Here is a 6,986-nt window from a genome sequence, read left to right on the forward strand (position 1 = left end):
TATTTATATATATTAATATATATTTATTAATATATAATATATAAAAAAATAAATAAAAAAATAAAATAAATATTTAAAAATAAAATAAATATTTTATTTATTTTATTTTTAAATATTTATTTTATTTATTTATTTATTTTTTTGTGTATTCCAACGGCAATTCCAACGGACCTCCGTTGGAAATAAGTTCAAATTCCAACGGACTACCGTTGTAAATACCGTTGTAACATTTCGACGGCGTTTCCAACGGATATTCTAACGGATATCCGTGGCAAATACCGTTGTAAATCCGTTGGAAAATTTCTAACGGCTATTCTAACGGTCCCGTCGGAAAATAGCCACGGATGTCCGTTGGAATTTCCGTTGATATATCCCGACGAACAAATCCGTTGGAATTCCGTTGAAAATATACCACGGAAAAACCGTTGGAAATCCGTTGAAATATTCCAACGGATGAGGGCGTTGGAATTCCGTTTGGAATTTGCCACGGAATTCCAACGGACACCGATTTCTAACGACGAAATTCCAACGGATATATCCGTTGGAAATCCGTTGGAAAAGTTGAATTCCAATGGATTTTCGGCTCTTTCCAACGGATTTGCCGGTTGGAATTTGGGGTTTTTTTTGTAGTGGATGAGTTGTATTTCTTGCACTTAGCTGATCACCGATTTGGCATCAACCATTTTGAAGTCAAGGAATTTTCCGACAATAAACTTCTTTGTGCCAACATCCTCCGTTTTGTATTTCTTCTCTAAGGATTCCCAGAGTTCCTTAGCCCTCTTGAATGGACTGTATATATTATACAATGCATCATCCAATCCATTTAACACATAGTTTCTGCATAGAAAATATCCATGAATCCATGCATCATATGCATTCTTTCTTTCTGTGTTGGTTTCTTCATCCGAAACCACAGGTGGTTCCTCGGTGAGGAAACGAGCCAGATTAAGAGTGGTCAGATAGAAAAACATCTTTTGTTGGCACCTCTTAAAGTCCACACCATTGAACTTCCTGGCTTTTCCCCTTGTGCAGGAACAGATCCTACCGGAATGCTCACTTGTGCAGTTATAGTTCCTTGTCCAGGAACAGACCCTACTGGAGCACTTGAAGCACTATCCATGTCTTATAGACACAAATTTTCGTCTTGAGAATGTTGAATCTGACGATGTGGGATTCAGAAATTCAAACAGAATTTTCAGAAGAAAAGAAAATTTTTGAAGTGGGTTAAGTCGAGGTTTGTGTTATACACAATCTCCTCAAAACGAAATTGCCCCGTTATCAAGTGGTTACGATTTATAGCAATCGTCTCTAAGATACAACGACTTACGATTCTACAAAAGCACTACCTGCTTTAGAGAATCCAACGAACTACGAAAGTTCGGAACTCCAGAGAAAAAGTTTTGGATTATTTCTTTCTGAAAGGAAGAGAATACTCAGAAAAATGGGATGCAGAAAATGATCCTATGAGCGCCCTATTTATAATATTCAAGGGTTGCTACGAAAACATGTGAAGGAAGAGGCTCCACCTTTTCAACCAGCGGTTCTATCCGAATCGTTCCAAAAGGAAACGTTTCGTCAAGAACGCATTGGTTCGAAGCCCAACCGTCCCACATCGGCGCACATATTTAAATTTTAAATCCCACATCGAAACGTTTTTATCAGAATCGAAAAGTCCCGAGTGGAACTTTCAATTCAAAATTTAAACGTTCTGCTCAGGGAACTTTGCTCGTTTTCTCCCGAAAAGGAAGAAGTGGGACCAAGCATTTTTAGCTTTAGTCAACCTTGAGCTTGAACATTGTTGATTCAAGGGGAGCTCTTTTTATAAGGAAGCTCCTTCCTTCCTGTTGGCCAAAACATTAGATGTAGGACAAACACACATATAAAGAAGCTTCCTTCCTTGTGCTTTGTCATTTTTCCAATGTGGGACAAATGTTCTTCTTCCACATTTTTACATTTATTTTGTATAAATTAATTTCTCATTCACCACAAATTGGTTTTAAGAAATTAATAACATTTGCCCAACTTTTCTAACACAAACTAGTTAAATCCCTTTACGGATTAAAACAAACACCTAAACAGTGACATGCTAAATTTGATACAACGATGTTGTCAAACGGTTTTAAAACAATGAATGCGATAAATGTGTCTACACTAAAAGTAATGCAGATGAATATGTCATTGTTTGTTTGTATGTAGACGACATGTTAATCATGGGAATTACTCATGATATAATCATGAATACAAAAAAAATGTTGAAAAAACATTTTGACATGAAAGACATGAGTCAAGCTGATGTTATTCTACGGATAAAGATTTTAAAAGGATCAAAAAGAATTTTCATATCACAATCTCACTATGTTGAGACTGTTCTAAAAAAATTTAATCAGCTTGGCTGTACTATAGTTAGAACACATGTTGACATTAGTTGTCATTTAGGTAAAAATCGAGGAGATCTAGTATCTCAAGTGGAATATGCAAGGACCATCGGTAGTTTAATGTATCTAGCTAATTGTAGAGATCTGATATTGTTGGGTTTCGCTACGGATTCCTAGCATGCGATCATATCGATCTAGGGTTTGGTTTACTAGGTTTCATGCAGCGGAAGAATAATCTAAACCTAGTCAAACGTCACACGCAACCAAAATCATCCGTAAAACCCCGTTTAATCGTGTATATCACCGTAGGAATCGAATACTTACCTCTTTCCTGAAGATCTAAAAGTAGCAATCGATCCAGGGCCTGTTTTAATCACCAAGAGCTGAAAGTACAGCTCCTCTACACGTATCCACACCGACGGGAAGGACTCCAAACGCTTTTGGAACTGATCTGCTAGGATCTGTGAAGTGAATAGGGTTTCCAAGACTTGGGATCGAATCCCTAGAACTAGAACCTCAAAAGAAACGATTTTCTTGTGTTCTAGATCTGTCTTAGGGTTCTGAAAGTCTGTCTTTTTTTTAGGACGGCGTCCAATACCTCCTTATAAGTTACAAACCCTAATCCTTGTGAAAAGAGACTTTTTCCGAGTATTGACTCGGTCCGAGTCAGAACTCTGACTCGGTCGAGTCAGAACGAATCAGCCCAAGCCCATTGTCAACTCTTGACTCGGCCCATTGAGTATTGACTCGGTCCGAGTCAAAACTTTGACTCGACCGAGTCAAAACATCAGCCAAGCCCAAAACACTTTCTGGGCTTCGACCCGCATGGAACTGACTCGGTCCGAGTCAAATACTGACTCGGTCCGAGTCAGAAAGCTGAAAACGTCCCGACACTCTGATTTGATCCGAAAACGGTTTTTCCGACCAAATCCAAGTTATTCTTTCCGAAACTTCACATATAAATCCATCCCTAATGGTGTGTGACCCTGTAGGCCCATTCGCAGTGGCAGCAGCCTCGAGAACCATTCCCGATCTACAAGTAATGGTTAGCCTCTAGCAAGACGCCATGACCACCCACGTTGAATTGAGTCAGAGGTGATCTAACCAAGGCAATAACAGCTCGAGTTCTGATCCTTTATCTCACGATATCATATGTTAAACAAGGGCATGGTTTGAGCCACCCTTCAAGTTCAACCGCTTTCTCGTCTTGGCAAATCAACTAATAAAATAGATGCAACTTCATCTATAGCGTGGCCACGCATTTTCAGAGTCCGACTTCCACGAGAGGGCCCAGCGATATCTCTCCTATTGAGGACGTGACAAGTCCCATATTGCATATCCATTATCTCCATATGATTCGTGAACGTATCTGATCAACGCCATTATAATCATCCAATTAAAGACGACGTTTGACGCAGTCAAGACACGCCACTCCTCATATCAGATACTCTAGACATCTCAGGTCTGAGGATCCAAGAACGAACCGCTGTATGAGATTCAAGTCATGACTCTGTCCATGTGACAATCTCATGCGGGTCAACCAGTCACTCATTCACAACGAGTACCCATGATTGTGAAATGCATCCAATGCATCGATCACACCTCATGCTAGTCTTAATTCATCATAGTTCCCACAATGATAACTGACCAGGGAGTTTAGAATCATTCTATAATGATTCAAGGATACCGAAATATAACAAACATGCCAATCATATAACGGGAATGTAATGCATTCATAAACCAATGAATCAATACAATGTCAAAATGTCATATCACGGAACATCCTAGAGCATTACAACCAACAGATATTGCATATGCAATGAACTATTTGAAGATTTCTAACAAACGAATGATTTGGTTGATCAAATAAGACTATGAATGAAGAAGAAATATTGCATAGTATATAGATGAAAAGGATGATGTGAAGAGGAGACTTTGATAGAGAAGGTATCAACACGAAAGTTACTTTTGTTTCTCATATTCTCTTATGATGAATTAGTACAAAATATATACGTGAAAATATTACACAAAACATAAGGAAATAAGTGAATGTTAACGTTACAAAATATGTAGAAAAAATAAGGAAGATATTGCCTAAACTAAATAAGGAAATATGTTGTTTTTCCATGTCAATCATGTCGACTTGATTAGCTCCAGTTTTGCATAATTTCTTGATCAATAATATCTCCACAAATGGTCCAGAATCTGAGTTGAATGCTTCCCTTGTGTATATGTTTCGATCCAAAGCTTATGACATCATTAAATCCTAAGTAATATGCAACACATGTCAAGTGTTATTTGGTAATTCTTTAACATTCCCCCCTCAAGATTGGCTTGGAGAAATGTTGAAAATCCAATCTTGAAGGATGAATTCCTTCATAGTTGCAAACGTCCATCCATGTGTATTGCATCCTCTTCCTTCGTAGTATTATCCTCCATAGTTCCCCCTCACGAGTGCAATGCATTCTTAAACCGATTCCTAAATCTTGTAAAAACTTAACACACCAATCAAAGAACACAAGGGAGGCCAATGCATGACAATATATCCGTTATACCCTTTGACCGCTACATATACTTCTGAGCTTACCCTCGAAAAAAAAAATTACTGAACAAAACAAAAAGACAAAAAAACCATGAAATTAAATGGAAAGACAGTGTTACCCTTGGCATACCACACTCTCTCTCCCACATTTTCTTCAGTTTCGAAATTAACTCTCTCTCTAAAGGCAAAAGACCTCTAGCTCAACTCTCTCTCTCTAAAACCTCCGATTTGTTCTGCATTTTCGCCTGAGCCAATTTCGGTTTCTCTTCTTCTTCTCTCTGTGTCGAAATTTCTGTTTGCGGCTAGATTCGAATGGAGATTTGTGGAAGACATGACGAAAGGGAAGAAAATGGTTGTAGAATCTTCGGTACAGTCGTCTTCATCATCTTCTTCCTCCGAAAATGAGGATCGTCTGCAAATTTCATAGTTAAAAGGACATACGGGTAGGTTAAATGAACTCCACCATCATCTTCCGGTTGGATTTTGGTTGTTGTTTAGTTGAAGTATCGATTTCAGAATCTATAAGTAGAGATTTAGGGTTTGGGTTTCTGAAATTTTGCACATTGCGAAGTAGACGGAAGGGTTTTGGGTTTCTAAAATCTGTAAGTGACGTAATTAGTTGTCATGTGAGATGAGTGACATTGTGATTTGGGGTTTCTGAAATCAGTAGAGATTTAGATAACTGATTAGGGACATTGTGATTAAGGACTGAGAAAAGAGTTACAGTAACCTTTAAATCGGATTATAGATGTATGGATTGCATGGTGATTTGTGTAGGTGACAAGGTGGTATGATCACAGCGTCATATGTTGTCATAGGCCACAGAGTCACTATAACGAACGGAAATTTAAAAAAAAATGAATGAATTGGGGTAAGGTGATAAAATTAAAAGTTCTGGAAAAATCTGTTATTTCAGTTAGGGTCTTTTAGAACGAAATAAAAGTTTGGGCAGAATTCGAAAATTTCAGAAAATATGGGATTGGACTGCAATTTTTGCTAGGGTTTCTTCTTCTTCTTCTTTTTCCTCCTCCCATGGCCGACCCTAACACCATTGTTGCCTATCTTCCACTCCGATTTGCCTCCTTGCTCGCCGTCGACCATCGACCACCGCCCCGTGGCCACCGCTTCATCACCGTCGGTCCGTTTCTCCATCTTTTCTTAGTTTTTCTTCATCGTTTTCCTTCTCCTTTACCGCCATGGAGTTTTTCCGATTTCCGGCGAACGGAAGCTCGGTTTGGGTTGAGACTTGAAGGGCTTGAAAGCACTTGACGAGTTGAATCTTTTCTGGGTAGTGTCGTCGCTGGAAACGGTGAAACATCGCCGGAAAATCACCGAGAACCGTCGGAAAAAAACTTAGATCTAGGGCGATTTAAGCCGATTTAGGCCAAAATAACTTCGGATCTGGATTCCTTGATTGGTTTTACATAGGAAACAAAAAAAAATTTAAATGATTCTGAGATGTATGACGGTCTCCGGCCACCGGCCGCCGACCACCACCACCGGCCACCGTCGTCGGAAAATTTTCCGGTGACATGGGTTGAACCGTTTCAATCCTGTGATTTCGAATCCGAAATCCGTTTTATAAAATTCAAAGTATTTAGAGATCTTCGAACGATTTAAAATAAGACAGTTTAACCGTAAGACTTACCATTCGATTAATGTTTTTTTTTCGGTAGTAAATATTTTTGAAAAATAATTTGTTGATTAAGATTATTATATGATAATTAATTATAGGTGAAGAAAATCTCGAGGTTATTGAACCCGGGATCGAGGATTAGAGCGAATCTTTCAGAGTTCATCGTTTAGACCAAGGTGAGGGAACTCGACAGATCTCCTCTTTCTTCTATTCGCTTAGACATGATGATAGTGAACGTAGATATCATGCGGTTAGGATTTTAGGATAGACGCCTTAAATTTTCTTGTGAATTTATGATGCATGTTGATTGTTGATTGATGACTGATGAGTGATGATTGATGATTGATGATTGATGATTGATGATTGATGATTGATGATTGATGATTGATGATTGATGATTGATGATTGATGATTGATGATTGATGATTGATGA

The 6,986-nt window shown here is 38.4% G+C and overlaps 1 long non-coding RNA gene across 1 annotated transcript in view; it reads left to right on the forward strand.

Annotated features, from left to right (window-relative positions):
* Positions 1-5,768: 5,768 nt before the first annotated feature.
* LOC104827711 overlaps positions 5,769-6,986 on the forward strand; it is a 2,977-nt gene continuing 1,759 nt past the window's right edge. Inside the window, exons 1-2 of the long non-coding RNA XR_773938.1 lie at positions 5,769-6,055; positions 6,652-6,729. This is a non-coding gene — a long non-coding RNA (uncharacterized LOC104827711). The remainder of the gene's footprint in view (positions 6,056-6,651; positions 6,730-6,986) is intronic.

Source organism: Tarenaya hassleriana, unplaced genomic scaffold (assembly GCF_000463585.1).
Source record: "Tarenaya hassleriana unplaced genomic scaffold, ASM46358v1 Cleome523, whole genome shotgun sequence".
NCBI lineage: Eukaryota > Viridiplantae > Streptophyta > Magnoliopsida > Brassicales > Cleomaceae > Tarenaya > Tarenaya hassleriana.